Source organism: Eptesicus fuscus, chromosome 8 (assembly GCF_027574615.1).
Source record: "Eptesicus fuscus isolate TK198812 chromosome 8, DD_ASM_mEF_20220401, whole genome shotgun sequence".
Taxonomy (NCBI): Eukaryota; Metazoa; Chordata; class Mammalia; order Chiroptera; family Vespertilionidae; genus Eptesicus; species Eptesicus fuscus.
In genome coordinates, this window is record NC_072480.1 from 63,295,001 (window position 1) to 63,315,163 (window position 20,163).

General features: G+C 45.4%; 1 protein-coding gene across 3 annotated transcripts in view; it reads left to right on the plus strand.

Moving 5' to 3' along the window:
• The first annotated feature begins 10,791 nt into the window (after positions 1–10,791).
• FARP1 (FERM, ARH/RhoGEF and pleckstrin domain protein 1) overlaps positions 10,792–20,163 on the plus strand; it is a 291,962-nt gene continuing 282,590 nt past the window's right edge. For 2 of the 3 annotated variants that reach the window (XM_054719892.1, XM_054719894.1), the window contains exon 1: positions 11,681–12,085. The gene's annotated coding sequence lies outside the window, so the exon portion shown is untranslated. Of the gene's footprint in view, positions 10,813–11,680; positions 12,086–20,163 lie in introns of those variants that run through there. The other variant, XM_054719893.1, reaches the window with a different exon arrangement.

Here is a 20,163-nt window from a genome sequence, read left to right on the forward strand (position 1 = left end):
TGCGAGATCAGGCCTAAACTGGCAGTCGGACATCTCCCGAGGGGTCCCAGATTGCAAGAGGGCGCAGGCCGGGCTGAGGGACCCCCCACCCCCCCCCGCCATGTACAAATTTCATGCACTGGGCCTCTAGTTGTTTTATATTAGAAAACACCCCAGAAGCCTCAGGAAGACAGAAAAGAGAGGTCTCCCAAAGTTCATATGTCCTCAGAATCTCAGCAGCAAGGGTTGGGGTGCTGCAAGGTGTCACTAATTCCACAAATATTTGAGCAAAGAGTATTGAGAAGAGCAGTTCTGGAATAAACACTGCCAGGGCCATCTTTCCCACTACCTGCCAAGCCCGATACCTGTTTCCTACCCATTCAGGCCCCAGCTTAGTGCACCTTCCTCCCTGGAGGATCCCGATGCCCTGTGCATCTGGGTGCCCCTGCCTCCCGCTCCCCCCCCCCCCCCCATCCCACCTTCACGGCACTTCCCTGGCAGTTTCGTGCTTGCGGCCAGCCAGTGCGCCTCCCTGGCTGCACTGCCAGCTCCTCCTGGGCAGGGGCCGCCTGGCACACAGCCTGGCGCACCATGTGCTCGCAGGTGCTTGAGGTATAAATGGACGGTGGACATCTCTTTGAAGATATTCAGATTTTCAAAAGCCAACCCCCCAATTATGTTTAATGTTCTGTGGCAACAGGGGAAAGAGAGGAAGTGATTTGAAAGGAAATGAGACAAGAGTGAGGGATTTCCTCCAAACGAAGAAGAAAAGAGGGGTCTGTGGTCCTGCAGGCAGCAGAGCCCGGCCTCACCTGTGGTCCCACGAAGAGGGCAGGGGAGCCCCAGAGCTATTGCACCGACCCAACGTGCAGCCCACGGCAGTGATGTGGTCCCCAGAAGGTCTCCCTGACACCTTGGTGCTATGTGAGCTGCTGGGACTCTGCTGTCCTATAAGAGGTGCAGGGGCGGGACTGAGGTCAGCTCCCCAATGACTGAGGGTGAGTTCTTCCTGCCAGGTGGGATGGAGTTTGGAATAGAAATTGATTTAAGTGGTACTTTTGAATGGCCGGATTTGGAAACAAATATAGAGTTGTTTCCACCATGGAAAGAAATCAAAGTCTACTCATTCCACTATGGAAAATAAAATCAAAGTCGCCAGTTAATTACAGTATGAATCTGTTTTGATGACTAATTTGTGAGAGCTGAAGAAAAACGTAGGAGTAATCAGCATCAAATTACGTTAAGATGGTCAATGAGATCATTTTGAGGCGATGGGTGGTGGAAAGTTCTTTAGGTGACTGGATCATAAAAACTGGAATGGAAGAATTAGTGAGAAAAATTAGAGGTTTTCCCTTGGAAATGCTTTAAAATAAAAAAGACGGATAGCCTCTGTCTAGCAAGGAGCCTGGGGGTTGACTAGATGACATTAGAAAGTCCTTATTAGGTCTCTAGTTTACACCAAAAGAAACCAAATAAGAAAATAAATGCACATAAAGTCAGAAAAGGCTTCGGGGAAATAGTTAAGTGTAAACCAGAAATTTACCTCTTTTAGGTTGTGGGAAAATGCTAAAAGTGTAAAGGTTTTATTTGTAGAAGCATAATTTCAAATTTTGGATAATTAGTTCAGTTTGGAGTACCTTAATGCAAGTAAAATGGGAAAAGTATGAAATGGTAGTTTAATTATGGCTAATGATGGTTTAATTGCACATCAATACCCATAAGGAAAGAACTTTGTAGGAATATTGGTAGAAAGACTTCTACAGTTATAATGTAATTTTGAGCTGTGCATCCTAATTCCTCCTTTCTGTCACATTTCATTCAATGGCTATGCTTTAAGCATTCAATTAATAGTATAGGAATGAATGAATGAATGAATGAATGAATGATGGTGTGTAATGACCACTTGGGTATGTAAATAATGTGAGTCCCTTTTGTCAAGGATGGAAAGCTTCCACCTTTCTGAGTGCCCATCTGCCCACTCACCTCCTTGTTCCGCTTAGAATTGCTAAATTGTTGGATTGTGTGGACAGTAGGTGAAATCATATGCCCCGAGGAGATCATCTCTTTCTTTGAAACTGTTGCTGAATGAACAATGATAGGAGAGAAAGTAAGAAAGGATCTTAAACATAGGAAAATACATACAACTTCACAAGTAAGAAGTAAGACAAGCAACCCAAAATATACTGAGATACGTTTTTATACCTACCAGACTGAAACACACACACACATAAAACTGTGATAGTCCACCTTGTGGTGAGGCAGTGGGGAAGTTGGAAGTTCCTTTCTTTTTTTTTTTTTTTTCTTTTAGTAATATATTTTTATTTATTTCAGAGAGGAAGGGAGAGGGGAGTGAGAGAGAGAAACATCAATGATGAGAGACAATCATTGACCGGTTGACTCCTGCACGCTTCCTACTGGGGATCGAGCCTGCAACCTAGGCATGTGCCCTTGACCAGAATCAAACCTGGGACCCTTCAGTCCGCAGGCGGGTGCTCTATCCACTGAGCCAAACCAGCTAGGGCAGCAGGAACTTTCATTTGCTGCTGGTCTAAGTGTGAGCTGCAACAACCCCGTGAAGGGCAATTTGGAAAAGTGCATCAGTTATATTCATACATATACAGAATGGCACAGCGTTACTCATGGGAGCGTTGGGTATAATACCAGATAGGCATGGAGTACTACGCAGACATAAAAAGTGAGGAAGCTCTTTAAGTAGTGATGTGAAATTATTTCCAAGATTTTCCCAGAAAAAAAAATAGCATGAAGTTCTACCATCGCATTTAAAGGAAAAAAAGAACATATATTTGGATTGGCTTGAATTCTCTAGAAAAAGAAGAAACAATGAGACCTTGCTGAGTAGCCCAGCTGTTTAGAGCATTGCCCTGATACCTCAAGGTTGTGGGTCCCATGCCTGGTCAGGGCACATACAGGGATCAACCAATGAATGCATAAATAAGTAGAACAACAAATCCATGTTCTTCTCTTCCCTCTCTTAAAAAAAAAATAGAAGAAGAAGAAGAAACTATTGACAAGGGGCCTCTTTTGGGGTGGGAAATGTGATGAGAATTGAGCAATGGGGGGACGGGAATAGGAAAGCTTTTCGTGAAATACCCTTTAAAATAGAGTTTGATTTAGAATCAGGTAATGTGTTCTCTTTTGAAATTTAAAAGGGGATGATGATGCCGTGCTCTGCCATGTTGTTCCCTCTATCTGCACACACTCACCCCTGCTGGAGGTTCTTGTATTTTGGGGGCACCATTTGAGCTAAGGTTCTGCGCTAAGCCTCGGCTGCCTCTGCGAGCTCAGGATATGGTCCTAGGACAGTGGTTCTCAACCTGGCTGCACATGAGAATCTCCCAGGAAGCCTTAGAAATCCTGATTGCACCCCAGGTCAGTTACATCTGGCTCGCCGGGAGGGGGAGGGATGACTCAGGGGTAACTGAGATATTTAAACCCACTCCCCCACCCCTATGATTCCATTATGCACCCATGTTTGAGAACCACTGGCTTACATACATAATTACTTTTGCGTTTCACATGTACTCTCATTCCCTGTGTCTCTCTGTTCTTCTGGGACTTTACAGCTACCTGAGGTGACCAGCAGAAAGTGTTTAGGCATTTCCAACTCCCTTGTCTGAGACATTTGTAAGTAGGAATTGTGAAAACAAATAAAAAAACAAAGAAACCAAACACCAAAATAAAGAAATAATACCCCCCTCTCCCCAAAAACACTCACCAAGAAAAACATCTGCTAGAATGTTAGTCTTTCAGTTAGAGTTAGACAAACCAAAGATTTAATACCAGGTTCATATGTTTCATGAATTTAGAAAGTCATTTGTATTAAAATGCACATATTAGAAAACATGACAAGGATGCCTTCTCTTCAGCTAGATCAGGGGTGAGGAACATCCAGCCTGTTGGGCCCGAATAAGGCCTGAGAAATCATTTGGTCTGGGCCTGCCAAGGCATTGGGGTGAGTTAATTAAATGTTTGACCAAATATAGCAGGCTAATTTCTAAGTTGTAATTTTGTATGGCCCATGAATGATGTTATAAATATCATCAAATGGCCCTTGGCAGCAAAAAGGTTCCCCACCCCTGCTCTCGATGAAGAGATCTGTAGTTCATAGGGCAATTAATTGTGTAATAATAAGGCTGATCCCGATCATTTTTTCCAGTATTTTATTTTTTATAACAGTTTTATTGGTTATAATTCATATCCCATACAATTCACCACTCATTTTAAATGTAAAATTCAATGGGTTTTGATATATTCAGTTTCACAATGATCTTCATAATCAATTTTAGAATATTTTCATCACCCCAAGAAGAAACCCCCTATCCATTAATAGTTAGTCCCCATTTCCCTCCAACTCCCCCAGTCTGAGGCAACCTCTAATCTACTTTCTGTTTTTTAAAATTTGCCTATTGCCTGACCTTTCATATAAATGGAATCATATAATACTAGAGGCCCGGTGCACGACATTTGTGCACTGTGGGGTGGGCATCCCTCAACCCAGCCCGCACCCTCTCACAGTCCAGGACCCCTTGGCGGACATCCCCCGAGGGGTCCTTAGCACTGCCGCTGCACTCACCAGCCATGAGCCCGGCTTCTGGCTGAGCGGCGCTCCCCCTGTGGGAGCGCACTGACCACCAGGAGGCAGCTCCTGCATTGAGCGTCATAGCAAATGGTTGTTCTGCCATTCAGTCGATTTGCATATTAGCCTTTCATTATATAGGATAATATTTCATTGTACAGATATATCCCATTTGGTTTATCTATTCATCATCTCATAGACATTTGGGTTTTTCTATGTTTTGTCATCATGAATAATGCTCATATGAATATTCATATATAAGTTTTTGTGTTGACATATGTTTTCATTTCTCTTGGGCACATACCTAGGAGTGGAATTCATCATTTTATTATAAAAATTTCAAAATTACAACAAAGTTGAAAGAATTTTATAGTGAACATGCTTCTAGCCACCACTAAGATTCTACTATTAACATTTTATTCCCCTTTTTATTAAAGTTCTGTACTTGTTTCTTTTCTTTTGAGGTAATGTTTAAATAGAATGAAATGCACAAATCAATTGTATATTCACTAAGTTTTAATACAGTCATCAGTATAACCCAAACCTCTGTCAAGATAAGTATATTATAGTCACTCCAGAAGGTTCTCTCATGTACCTTCCCAGCCAATCTCTATCCTCTGCTCTTCGAAGACAGCCTCCATTCTGAGTTTTTCGTAAAATATCATAAAAACAGAAAAGTACAAAATGTACCTTTTGTGTGTGTGAAGTTTCTTTCACTCAACAGAATGCTCCTGAGATCCATCCATGTTGTTGCATGTAGCAATATTTCTTTTTACTGCTGAGTAGTAAGTCTGTTGTGTGTGAATAGACCCCAGCTCACTTTTCCATCCTGTTGATGGGCATCTGGAGTTTTATTAATAGGGCTGCTACAAACATTTTTGTACGAGTCTTTTTGTGGACATATGTTTTTCTTTTTCTTGGGTAAACAAACACATAGGAGTGGAATTTCATGGTCTTACAGTGAGTGTGTTTAACTTTATAAGAAACTGGCAGATTTTTCCTAAAGTGGTTGTACCATTTTGCATTTTCATTAGCGTGAGTTTCAGTTGCTCCACATCCTCATCAAACTTTGATGGTGGTGGTAATCTTTTTAATTTTAGCAATTCTAGTAGGCGTGCAGTGTGTCTCAATGTGGCTTTAATTTGTGTTTCCCAGACAGATAATAAGCTCTTTAATCACTGACTATTCACATATCTTCTTTTGTGAAGTGTCTATTCAAATCTTTTGCCCATTTAAAAAAAAATTACTATCTTGATGTTTGGGGCAGTCCTGAGAAGCAACTGATAATATACAAATCTGCTCTATTTTTAAGCATTTCTAGGAAAGGAAATTTTTATCTTTCTTTGGTATTGCGTAACTACTACTTGTAAAAACTTAACTGACTTCAGATTACTGTCATTTAAGTCCATTTCTCTTGGTTACTCCTCATTCAGAATTGAAACAAATATTTAGAGATTATTTTTGATTACACACTTATTTAGATTATATTTCAATGTATATAGGGATTTAAATTTGTTAAAGGATAGCAATTATTTCATGAATTATACACCTTTATTTCCTCCTTTCCACTGGTATTCTCAATTTGTATGAAAAGGATAAAAAGGGAATAATTCAACCAAGTACTAGTTTATTGCTGTTTGTCTACTTTCAACCCTTTTATTAATGAGCTAAACAACAGAGCTCTTGTTGCTGGGAAGAGCAACATCCCACTGCTTAGGGAAAAATCGTGGTTGTATTTAGGATTCACTTCTTTTCAAGGATTAAGAGCTGTAATTAAGCAGCCTTGATCCCCTGCAGGAGGATAAAAATGCTCCTAAAAACCAGTTCATAAAAAAAAAAAAATTTCCCCACAGACTTGGTGGGAATTGGGGGTTTTAGGAGGATTGGCTGATTGCCCTTTGCTATGTTTTTTTTTTTTTTAATATTTTATTGATTTTTTTACAGAGAGGAAGGGAGAGGATAGAGAGTTAGAAACATCAATGAGAGAGAAACATCAAACAGCTGCCTCCTGCACACCCCCTACTGGGGTTGTGCCCGCAACCAAGGTACATGCCCTTGACTGGAATCGAACCTGGGACCTTTCAGTCCGAAGGCCGACGCTCTATCCACTGAGCCAAACCGGTTTTGGCGCCCTTTGCTATGTTGAGGGATGAGTAAAGTTTGGAGCTGCAGGCATCCTTGTGGACCAGCTGTCCATCCTGTCTAGGGAGGGGCAAGTACGCAGTTGATTTCTTTAATCTATCCTTGACAACCCTGCAGCGTGCCTTAGCGTATAGATTTTCAGCAGCAATTGTTGGAATGTGGGGCAGGAAGAACTTTCCTTTACCTTAAAATGTGTTTAAGTTCAATTTAAGCTGGCATGGCTCAGTGGTTGAGGTCACGGTTTGATTCCCGGTCAGGGCACATGCCCTGTTGCAGGTTGACCCTGCAGGAATTGGCCAAGCAATGATTCTCTTGCATCATTGATGTTTCTATTCGTCTTTCCCTCTCCCTTCCTCTCTGAAATCAAAAAAAAAAATATATATATTTTTAAAAGGGGATAATTATGAAAAACTATGAAACTCTTATTACAGATTTCTAAGCAGTAGAGTGATTTTGCATTGGCCATCATACATGAAGTCAATAACCCAAAGGGGTTTGCTGTTCTGATTGTGGAGACAGACAGACATACACACAAGTATACTCACCCTCCCTCCCCCATTCCTATTTCAATTCTCAATGCATTTTTGAACAATATAAATGCTTCAAGTGACCATCAACACGGATATACTTTCCCCTTATGTACCCTTTCAATCTCTGAGAATCGAAAGGCAAGATCACAGGCCAGATTCAAAAGGACTGCAGTCTGTGACCTTCCCCCGGTTTCCTCCTAAATTTCTCCTTTTGAAAGGAAAGTGAAAAAAAAAAAAAATGACCCAAAGTCCTTACTTTTATCCTATTCTATTTTTCTTTCCTAAAAGAAGTATATTTTTAATACTTTTCTCCAGTTGTCCTAGATTTATGACTCTAGAGCCATAACACAGCATTGTGGCTAAGAGCATGGCCTCTGAAGCCTTACTACTTGAGTTTGAAGCCCTTTGCTACCATTTACTAGCTGTATGACCTTGGGTAAGTTACTTAACTTCTCTGGGCCTCAGTTTCCTCATCTGTAAAATGGGGTTAAAAGAGGATCAAGGTAATTATAAATTTTTTTTTATAGCAAAGGTGGAAATTTATTAAAGAACAAGTACAGACTTCCACGTGGGGAGGGGAAAAGAGTGCCACAGAACAGACTCCCACGTGGGGAGGGGGAAAGGGTCCCCTAATTATAAATTTTTATAGCTTGAAAGTTAGGCATAAATGACACAAAATGATGAGGGAACACCTTAATTATTCAGGGTTTGAATGTCCAGGTTGCAGATTTTCTAGGCCAGTTACCCCTGGCTTTTCAGTTAGAAGAATTTAAAAAGTGCTTTCAATTAGTTTAAGTACAAAGCACAGAATGTTCGTGAGAGCTGGAAGGAAACTGGGGTTGGGGGTACTCCAGCCTCTCTCAGCTGGAGCCCCCAAGCCTCCCCTTTTTTCTCCTATATTAACTCTTTCCCCACAGGCTCCTACCCTCAGCCTGCAAACTCTCTTGGATCATCTCTTTTAAAAGTCACCTTCCCTCAGGCAGGGGTGGGTGGGTGGGTAGGAAGAGATCCATCAAAGAACTTGTATGCATATATGCATAACCCATGGACACAGACAACAGTGTGGTGAAGGCCTGGGGCAGGGGTCGGGGGCCAGTAGATGAGGTCAATGAGGAAAAGAAGGGGACACATGTAATACTTTCAACAATAAAGATTTTTTTAAAAATAAAAAACATTGAGTTTCTTTGCATTTATTTCTTTATACATATATTTTTATTGATTTCAGAGAGGGAGAGGGAGAGGGAGAGAGAGAGAAACATCAATGGTGATAGAGAATCATTGATTGGCTGCCTCCTGCATGTCCCACCCTAGGAATTGAGCCCTCAACCCGGGCATGTACCCTTGACAGGAATTGAATCCGGGACCCTTCAGTCATCAGACCAACGCTCTATCCACTGAGCCAAACCAGCTAGGGCAGCAATAAAGATTTTAAAATAAATAAATAAAAACCAACCAAACAAAAAGTCACTTTCCCTTAAAAAATACTGGTAATAATAAGATAATAAAACAGCATCAGATGTTATATAATAGGTCCTCGAATAACATCCCTTTGTTCAACATTGTTTTGTTGTAACATTGAGATGCCATAGGAATACCAAACAGCCTCTGGTATAATTGGTTTCATTTAAAGTTGCAGAACCTATTAATGATGTTAGGTGAGGACTTACTGTGTTAATATGTATGCTAAGAGCAAAACAGCACAACTTTTTCACTAGAAAGAAGATAAAAGAAACACTATAGAAAATAGTTGTCGTCCAAAGATGGTGACTGGATAAATGTCACTTTTCTAATTTTCTGTGAGTTCTACAATTTTCTAGTTGAGAGGTATGGCATGGCACTTTGCTTGCTATGCAGTGTCGACCCTGGACTAGCAAAACAAACAAACAAACAAACAAAAACACACAGAAGTTGAGAGCTTGCTAGAAACAGAGTCTCAAACTTACTAAACCAGAATCTGCAGCTTAACAAGATTCCCAGGTGACTCATACATATTTTAAAGTTTAAAAAGCTCTGTCTACAACAATTGTTCTCAAAGCTGGCTGCACATTGAAATCACCTGCAGAACTTTAAAAATACGCTTGGATCCCTGCCCCAGAAATACTGACATGCAGGGTGTCTCTCTCCCCCCGACCCCCAAGAAAAATGTATACCCACTCTAACAGCTGATAACTCCATTTTGAAAATGAAATGTATTTTAATAAACACTGCCTTTATAATTATTGAAAGTGTGTGTGTACATTTTTTGGGGGGGATATCCTATATTTGGCTAGGGCATTCAGGTTTTTAAAAATCTTAGGTGATTCTATGAATTTAAGATCCATCACCACATACAGTGGTTTTCAAAGTGTAGGCCCATCACTGTCAAGGAACCTGTTAGAAGGGCAAATTCTCGGGCCCCATTTCAGATCTGACAAGATGGTTGAAAGTAGCCCTCCCAGTGATTCTAATGCACACAAAATGGTGTTGGAGAGTGGGAATTTTTGAGCATGCTTCCAGAGAGGTCATGGACTATGCCCCGGATGGAGATGTCAGTGCTGACACCAGGCCAGGCCTTGAGATATGGTCTCATGGACCCTTCCCAGCACGTAGCCTTCTTTCACAGAACACTGTCGGCTTTCTGAAGAACAGGATGACCCTGTGAATAACATGGTCGTCATTGGCATGATCCTGACGTTGCTTGGGAAAAACTGTTTTGTCTTGGGTTACTTGTTCTGCAAAAACCGGATGTGGTTAATGTGCCTAAAAGCGGTCCTACACAAAGGGTCGCTGCTGCTCTCTGATCTCCCTGCGTGGAGAATGGCAGAGCAGTCGCCGGGTTGTCCGGCCGCCCGGCCGCCCAGCTAATAAAGGCTCCCTAAATTTTAATTTGGTCTGGGCTCCAGTGGTCATTCACTCGCATCCGCTCCACAACAATGGGAGAACCTGAGAAGGTAGGTCTAAAGTGGGGCCCAAGAATTTGCACTTCTTAATGTCCACGTATTGCTGCAGGTCTGAGGACCATCCTTAGGGAACCACTGGCCTAAAACCTCTGATCCACGTTAGTCTCTAGTCACACAACCGGTTAGATCAGAGCCAAGCCTGGACCGCTCTTTCCCTTCAACCACAACCTGCTGTTTCTTCTTAGGGTTGAGGCCTATATGGCCCTCTTCACTTCCACCTTTACCAAATACGCAGGCAGATTTTGTTTTTTTTTCAAATACAATTCAGTACCTCATCCTCAAAATATGTCTCTGCTCCTCCCCAGAAACCACTCACACTAGCTATGTACAAATACCCCTACTTCTACCGAGCTGTTCTTGTGTCAGCCACTCTTCCTCAAGGAGGCCCTGCCCTGCTCCTTGTCATCGAGGGTTCAGCTGTGACCTTGCCCATGAAATGCACCCTCCAGGCTTGAGGCCACAGAATTCCTCTACGTTTGCAAAACGACCAGGGTTCTGGAGCCAGGGCCTTCAGAGGCAGATGCCCGCTAGCCTGGGGATCTAGCGGACGGTTGCTTTCCTTTCTAGCCTGCTGCCCTCAGACCCTTTCCCCTCTCCAGTAGAGGGTCGACAGCGACAAGAGCAAGTGAGACCTGGAACGCAGGAAGCGGGGATGGTAAGGCGGCAGCTCCCAGCTGGGGTGGGGCAGTGACCTGTCCCCCTTTAGGTCTTGCCTCCTCGGTCCTGAATCTTGCTCCCCACCCCCCGCCCCCCTTTATCGACCTCCAGAAACCCTGAAGTCGAACAAGAATCTGCAAACCAGCTTCTAAAATATTTCACGCCTATCCCCCAGAGGGGGTGAGTGTGTGTGTGAGTGTGTGTGTGTGTGTGTGTGTGTGTGTGTGTTTCTGGGATTCACCTGCGTGGAGGACGCTGCGCCCTCCCGGGAGGGTGAGGGGGAGATAGCAAGTACCCCTCGGTGGTTAAAAGTCCCTCGTGGGTGCCTGCAAAGCGCCGCTCCCTGCGCAACATCGTCAAGTCCCAGGTGGGCACATGAGCGGTGCGCCCCCTTGCAGGTCCTCAACAAGTGACCTGCAGAGCCCGCGCTACGGATCGCCCTCCAGCTGCTCCTGGTTTCGTCCCTGCGCGTCTCTCCCACTCTCCTTGTATCCTTTTCAACCACAGCAGCAGGACTGGCGTGTCCCCGGTGGCGCAGCGCGGAGAGACGGGCTCCGGCCCCAGGACCAAGTAAGGCACGAATCTGAGGTGTGCTCGTCCGGGTCAGGGAGGGGCGTTCCCGGCGCGCCGGCCCCAGGCGCACCTGCCCCCAAGGCAGAGCAGGGCGGGGCGTGCGGGCGCGCAGGTCGCCGGCTGAACGCTGGAGGGGGCTGTGGCTCTCCCGCGGTCCCCGCGGCTCGGGCTGCACGGCGCCCCTGCTTCCCCCGCCGAGGGGCCGGCCCAGGTCCGGGGAGGGGCGCGACCGCCTTCACTTCCCGCTCGCCGGCCTCGGAGGCGGCGGGTCCCGCGCGGGCGCAGGGCTGCGGGCGCTCGGCTGGGGCGCGGGGCGGGGACGCGGCCGCCGCCCGCTTTGTACCGCTCTTCCTTGCCGGAGTGGCGTTTGGCCCGGCGTCGAGGAGGCCATGGCGACCCTGAGCACGCTCCCCACCCACCCTGCCTGCTCCGCCCTCCCCTCCGCCCCACGCCACCTTTGATGGCTCGGACCTCGGCCGGCCACCGCCAGCCCCGATCGCGCGCTCGCGCTCGCGCCGCCGCCGCCGCCGCCGCAGCCCGCGGGTATTAATAGCCGAGCGCCCCTGCTGCACGCACGCCCGAAGCCGCCGCGCCCTCTGCAGCCGGGGGCCCGGAGCTACTGAGCCCGGAGGCCCGGAGTAGGAGCCAGAGTCGCCGGCGCCGTGGAGGTAGGAGGCGCGCGGGGAACAATGACCGCGGTGGGGCGGGCGGGCGGCAACTTGTGCGAGTCCGGGCGCCTGGAACCGACCCAACCGGGGGCGCGGGTGGAGGTGGGAGCGTGGCCCGTGGGGGGGTCCTGCACCGAGGAGGCGGGCGGAGTGTGGGACCCGGCTTCCCCAACTAAGGCGGGAGAGGCGCCCGCGGGCCCAACGCAGTCCCCCGCAACAATAGCCAAGCTCGGGGCCTCCGGGCGCCGCGCTGCCCTTTGCACCCTTCTCACCTCCGCGTACTCAGCCGGCCGGGCTCCGCGCTCGTCCTCTCTCGCCTCCTCCACCCCGCGGCGCCCTTCCCCCCCCTCTGCGTCCCATCCCACCCGGCGCGGTGACAGCGCCGGACGCCGCTTCCGGACCTCCGGCCGCAATCTCGGCCCCTGGAGCAGATCGCGGGCCGGGAAGGTGGCCGCTGGCGCCGGTGCCACCGCACTGCCGGGTGCCCACAGCTCTCCCACGCGCGGCGCGAGGACCTCGGTGGGTGACAAAGAGGAACACACCCACTGCCTAAGTTAGATGTCGTCTCTTTACCTCCTGCCTTTATGGAGAACAGGATGCTTTTTCTTTTTTTTTCTTTTTTAAAAGCAAAGGACACAGATTTTTGTGGTGAGCATTTCAAAACTACTTCTGATTGTGGTTTTAAGATTTAAGTTCCGGAAACTTCAGCTGTATGATCTGGCCAGACCCTTAAGTGTGTGTGTGTGTGTGTGTGTGTGTGTGTGTATGTGTCTGTTTTATTTGAGGGGGGGAAATGAGTTCACCACAATGAGTCTGGATTTTGTTCGAGTCCAGCGGCTGTTGGGGTCTGTGCAGGGTCCCCCCCCCAAAAAAAAAAAGAAGAGAGGTGGACCTCACAAAGAAACGAGGACCCTGGTATCACATCAGCCCCTTGAGATGTTGGGAGATTGCGTCTCATCTGGAACAGTTTAGCGGTCCCAGCCCGTCTCCCTGTGCCTTCTGGGGAGCCACGGTGGCCTCTGGCTGTTTCGTTTTATGATTGCTGTTAATGTCTTTCTTGTTAGTTTCCCAGGTTTGACTTGCTCAGCCTGGCCCTGCCTGTTCCCTCGTTCCCTCAGAGCCATGGCTTTTAGGGACCCCCACCTCCTCCCCCCAGCAGGCTGTGCCTCCCCCCCGGGCCCAGCTTTGGGTTATGTTCAGTGTGCTTTGCACGTGGTGACTTGCCAAGCCCACTTCAGAACACCCTCCAGCATTGTCTTGCTTTTCTTATTCAGCCTAAACTGGAGAGGAGGCAGAAAGGCCTTTTCAGTCCTGAGGGCTTTGGGGGAGTTGCCTTAAAATTTACCTTCATTGTTTGGATCAGGTGGGACCTTCTGAAGTCTCCTATCTTTGGCTTTCTCCCCCCCATCCCACAGCCCCCCTGCTGGGGGTGTACCCTCCTTTCCAAAGGGTTGGTTCTTCTGGGGATGACAGTCTGTGACGATGCACTGCATCTGTGGGTTCATCGTTCACATGGCTCACTTTATATTCCTGCAGCATCGTTCTGCAGCAAGGCACCAATATTGGAGTTACTCCAAGCACAACGAAATGTTTGTGTTTTTAGAATGTCTGGCTAATAGATCTGCTTCTGGGAAAAATAAATAGACACATTATTGGCCAGTGGCAGGCTTGGTGAGTGAAATGTTGGGGGAGAGTGTGATGCCTTTCCAGTCCAGTTCTTCCTTGAATCTCTTGTTTCCTTCTTTTTTTACTATCCAAATTTTTATTGAGTTCAGAACGGAAGGGAGAGGGAGAGAGAGAGAGAGAGAGAAACATCAATGATGAGAGAGAATCATCACCCCCTACTGGGGATTGAGCCCACAATCCAGGCATGTGCCCCGACCTGGAATCGAACCAGCGATCTCCTGGTTCATGGGCTGATGCTCAACCATTGAGCCACACCATTCTCTTGTTTCTTTTATGAGGATGGGAAACTTGAAATACTTGGTGATGGTGTAGCTGTGCCCCCTAGGGTCACAGGTTCTATAGCAAGCCCCGCTGTGAGTTGGGTGTGGTTTTTCGTTTAGTTCTGTGCCTGCAGGAATCCTGGAGTTAGGTTTATAATGCCCTTTTCCCAGTGAGAGTGTCTCTTCCTGAAATGTATACATGGATTTAATTCCTCTGTGGATAAGACATTAACGCTGCTCTATTGTCAAATTTACCAAAAGGAGATTTAAAAACCTATCCTAGACATTTTTCTTCTGGTTTATGGCATTGGTTTTATAAGTGTTTTTGGTTTTCTTTTCATGAAAGGAACCGTCCAAGGAAATGTCTTTTTTTAAGATATAAGAATTAAATAGAATATTGAAATGTGTATTTTTCCCCCCAAAAGTGGAATTCATCCTCTAACATTCATTGAACATAGGAGTTTAATTCATTTGGAAAATGATACATATTTATGAGGAGGGTGAAATCAAAAGAGAAAACCTTTTTCCATTCTAGAGAACACTGGAGAAAAGACAAGAGCCTTGTGTCTGCATGCTGAGCACTCTTTAGGAAAGGTGGCATTGTGACTTTTCCAGAGGACGCGGGAAGTTTTATGGATTCATGGGTACCCGGTGAAGTGCTTTGACAGCATTCGAAACACACCTGTTGTAACTGGCCTTGCTTATTGCAGAGAACTGCCTGGTATTTTGAGGAAAGCACTTTCCCCTCTAACGGAAGATGCTACAGATAAGAGAGGGGCACATATAAACCCAAACAGTCGCTTGAGTGCTTTCTACTTTAGGTGCACAGGTAGCCCAGGTGTTGGTGACCACGGCCTGGGAGGCGCGGTGGTGGGCTTGCAGGTTCCTGTTCTCCTCCTCCTCCCCCTGCCCCTCTCCCTCCCCTTCCCCCTCCCCCTCCCCCTCCCTCCCCCTCCCCCTCCCCCTCCCCTCCCCTCCCCTTCCCCCTCCCCCTCCCCCTCCTCCTCCCCCTTCCCCTCCCCCTCCCCCTCCCCCTCCCCCTCCTCCTCCTCCTATTTATTTCAGAGAGGAAGGGAGAGAGAGAGAGATAGAAACATCAATGATGAGAGCGAATCATTGATCGGCTGCCTCCTGCACGCGCCCCCCCCCCCCCCCCCCCCCCCCTGGAGATCGAGCCCCAAACCCGGGCATGTGCCCTTGACCGGAATCGAACCTGGGACCCTTCAGTCCACAGGCCGATGCTCCATCCAAAGAGCCAAACCAGCTAGGGCTGTATCTCTTCTTTTGTTTGGTGCTCTCCCTGGAAAGGAGGGCTAGCCAAGCCTGGGAAGTGGTGGATCCATTTCTTTTCTTGCTCTTGAGTGGTTCGAGTTTCTCCTGTGGCCTCACTTCATCATAGTCCCCGCGCCCGCTGTTTCTGCCAGGTTACCGTGTTAACCACTTCCACATGTCCAGGAAGATCAGCGCCCAATGGTTTCTGTCCACATTACTTGAGATACTGATTTCGCCAGGCCTTTTATGCCAAATACAACCTTTGTTTTGAAATCAAGAGGCCCCCTAAGTAATGTTTAGTACAAAGTGGGGGAACTGGCCTTTTATAGGCTGCCCTTATCCTGGGTTAAGTCCGTCAGCAATGTTTTGCCAAGTGGATACTTTGCATAGAAGTGAGCGATTGATATAGAGGTACTCTAAGTTTTTGAAACTTGTGAAATAAGCCAGGGGGCCGTCACATACAGTGTGACTAAAACTGGGCTGCCTGGGAACTCGACTCAGAACCGCAGCTTTCTTATTTTAATGTGGGATGGAAATCATAGACAGACGGCAAGATTGGCAATTAAATTAATGCGAGGAGACGTCACTGACACTGAATTAATTTCATGTGTAAAATGGGGCGTATTTGTGCATACGTTTTCAAACAAAAGAACCATAGGCCAAACTAGATTGCTGTAACCATTGCCTTTTTGTCTTTTACAGTAACGTTCCTTACCAAAAGGATAACTTCACTTTACACGCAGACTTCTGGTTTTCAACAAAGGTATTTTGTAAGAGAGGACATAAATCCGTGATGACTTCCATTATTTTGTTCCCATCCTATTAATTCAGGATGTAGTGTAGTGCCTAGCACATAGCAAACCTTTAGTGAATACTTGTGGAGTGAATAAGTAAACCTACTTTTTGATGTTCTTTCAAATTAATCTTTAAGGTTTTTAAGGGAAATTTGATATCAGCACTGGTAGGTTGCTGCTGTGGGAATTGGAGAATTTGATATTTGATTTTGTTTCTGTTTCATTCTAATTAAAAATTTAAAGCTCGGTAAAAAGATAATAGGTTTATTTATTTTTTTAAAAATCAGACAATAAAAGCGTGAAGAAGAAAGTAATATTTACCTGAAATCCTGCACCTACTACTCAAGCCTACCATTAACCTTTTAGTGCCTGTTCTTGTATATATCCTTCTCATTTCTTAGCCTCCTTCAAATTGTTATTGTTGTGTATACGTAGTTCTTATCTGTATAGATTTAATGTGCTCACCATGCCTTCTTATACATCAAAACTTTGATTCTGTGATGATGTTCCTACTTCCTGAGAGGAATTTTTTAGATGTTCCATTAGTGAGTATGTCTTGGTGGTAACCTCAGTTTTTGTGTGCCTTTAAATATCTGTGTTCTGGAGTGATCGATTACCTGAGTGTGCAATTCTGGATTGTTTTTCCTGCGTCAGTCAGCTTTCTTTTGGTTCCATTGTTGTTGCTGCCATGTTTTGTTGGCTGGTTGGCCGTCAGGCTAATTGTTTTTTGTAAATAGCCTGTTGTTGTTTTTTCTCTCCGGCTCCTTTTAGAATTCTTTGATATTCTGCACTTTCACTATGTCTAGGTATACTTTCTTTTTTCTCCTTTACTTTTATTCCTTTCTCCTTTCTTTCTACTCCATCTCCCTCCTTCCTCTCGCCCTCTTATCAGTTTATTACTTTCTCTTGCTCAGTAGTATTTCAGTGTCTGGATATGCTACGATTTGATTATCTAGTCACCTTTGGCCATTCTGGTTGTTTCTAGTCTGGGCTATCATGAACAAAGCTAGATATGTTAACAGTCTTTGTATGATCTGTTTTCATTTTTATTGATGGGTCTTATAATGGTGTATGCTTAACTTCAAAGGAACTGCTATCATTCCCCCCCACCCCCCAAAGTGTTTGTGCCATTTTACATTCCCACCAGCAGTGTGTGAGCGGTCCAGTTACTGTGATCCTCACTAACACCTGAAATTGTCAGTGTTTTTCATTTTAGCCATTCTGCTTGCTGGGTGTGTAGTGGAATCTCATTGTTCACTTTTATATTTCCCTGATGACTCATGATGGCTTTTCACGTGCTTATTAACCATTTACATATCTGTTGTTAAGTGTCTATTATATTGTTTGTCTTTTTAACTTTTTTTGTCTGATTGTTTTATATAGCTTTTGAGTATAATTGACATACAATAAGCTGTACATAATGTCATCTTATTTTTTTAACTTTTTCATTTTTTAATGGTATCCTTTGCAGAGCAAAATTATTAGGAAAACATTGTACATGGTCTAATTATTGAAGTTATTAAAGGTTAGGGCATTATTCACTTTTGAAAAAGAAAATGTTTAAAAAAAGGATTTTTATTGATTTCAGGGAGGAAGGAAGAGGGAGAGAGATGATGAGAGAGAATCATTGATCGGCTACCTCCTACACACCTGCTACTGGGGATTGAGCCTGAAACCTGGGCATGTGCCCTTGACTAGAATCAAACCCAGGACCCTTCAGTATGCAGGCCGATGCTCTATCCATTGAGCCAAACCAGCTAGGGCTGAAAAATAACACATTTTTGCATGTAAGGCATAGACTAGTATTGGTCTGTTCAAGAGATCAGACTATTTACTGTACTTGAGGGTGATGGAGCAGTTTGTTCTTTTGTAACTACAAATGAGTTGAAAAGATGTAAAAATGAAAAAACAGCTTGCTATTTTGAAAGTTTGGGGAAATAGGTGTTTAAAATTCTGATCAAATAGATTTCTAAAATTTTAAATTGAGTTGTGTTTGTTCTTTAGCACACAGAAGGACTATGGGAAAGAAATATTTTTGAAATCAATAAAAAATGAGGTTCTGGGTAAAAACAAAATTTTACATTCTAAAAAGAGGTCAGTGTGACTCATGTAGGTGGTTATAAAAGGCTTTGCATTTTATAGCTCCTCTGTTTTGGCAGTAGTGATATCTTATTATCTGTGTATTCTCAGTTTCTGAACCAAATAACAAGCATTGTCAGGGCAGAAAGTATGTTTTCCTAATTTTTGTTTCTTTTACCCATAGAAGGTAAATAAAGATTGATAGGTTTGAATTAACATTTTGTAATGAAAACCCTATGCTATTTTAGAATACGGAAGTTAGAGGACAGTGTCAAAGGGAACAAGGATTGGGCATGTAGCCATAGAAACCAGTCATCTGCCCTTCTGCATCGTGCATCTTTGGGATGTTTGGGCAAGTTATTGGTGCTCTTTCCCTGAGACCTCAAAGGGACATATATCTTCAAGTGCGATTAGAATGTCTGATAGCAGTTTAAGCCATCAGACATTTGGTTGCCTCAAGTAATAAGAAGAAGGGGGTTCCAGTTGGGTGTCGTAGCTTACAGCATCATCAGGGACCCAGGTTCTATCTGTGTTTTCACCGTGCCATTCCCAGCATATTGCTTTTTGTATCTGGGCTTGTTGCCTGGTGGTTAATAAGACTGGCAACTAATAAGCTAATACCCTAATAAGCTATTATGGGTAACTAGAAGCCTGGTGCACAAAATTCCTGCATGGGTAGAGTCCCTAGGCCTGGCTGGCGATCAGGACTGATCTGTGGGGCAACCGGCAGGGTGATCGGCGGGCGGGGCGGGGGGCCCACTGGCACCTGCCTTGGCCGGCCTGCTGCTGCCCGCTCACCGGTCCCGCCCCCTGCTGCTGCCCCTGGTCACCTCCCTCTGCGGGGTAACCGGCAGGGCAAGGGGGGGGGTGCCCGCTGGCACCCGCCTTGGCTGGCCTGGGGTCTGCAGGCTGGGGGCAGCTCCTGCATTGAGTGCCTGCCCCCTGGTGGTCAGTGTGCATCACAGTGACTGGTTGTTCTGCTGTTCGGTTGATTTGCATATTAGGCTTTTATTATATAGAATGGTTACTGCAGCTCCAAGCTTCATACTAGCACACATGTGGTGTTGTCAGGTTAATCACTGCACAGGCTTCTTCAAGCTCCTTTTGTCCTGAAGGAAGATTCTTCCCAGGAGCCTCCAGCATCCAGGAGGTCTTGGAAGGGGGTTCTGGGGAATGTTTCTTTGCTCTTAAAAAGAGACCCAACGGCCCTAGCCAGTTTGGCTCAATGGATAGAGCGTCGGCTTGCGGACTAAAAGGTCCTAGGTTCGATTCCGGCCAAGGGCACATGCCCAGGTTGCGAGCTCAATCCCCCCACCCCCAGTAGGGGGCGTTCAGGAGGCAGCCAATCAATGATTCTCTCTCATCATTGACGTTTCTATCTCTCTGTCTCTCTCCCTTCCTCTCTGAAATCAATAAAAATATATATTTAAAAAAAAACAACAAGACCCAACGACTAGACTGGATATGGCACCTGGTACCATAGTAGCTATGCTGTGACTAGCCTTCAGGTGAAGACGAGGATGAGGATGGAAGATGGAACCAGAGTCCTTGTGGGCATCATTGACTCTGATCTTCCTGAACCGGAGCTTATATACTAAATAATAGTGAATGTAGTATACTAAGTAATACGACTCTGCACTTAGTGTACTGAACAATAAATTTACTTACTTCCTAATTCTGTCATTGCCATCTAAAGCATCTTGACTGATACATTTATTGGAAGACTTGATTTTCATCTGCCATTTAAACATTATCTATGAGAAAAGGGGTTTCTACCTGTTAATTATGTGGAAAGTGACTTAATGTTCATATCAAATCACTGTGGGAGATGAACTGTCTGAAGGCCTTCAGATTTGATGATGGGTGTCAATCCTGCAGCTAACTTGACGTGAATTTTACCTCCTTCTAAGGTGACTGCAGGACATCTACTTGGAATTGGCCACTTGGTGGTTTGGATTACACAACACTCTTCGAGAGCAGTGTTTCA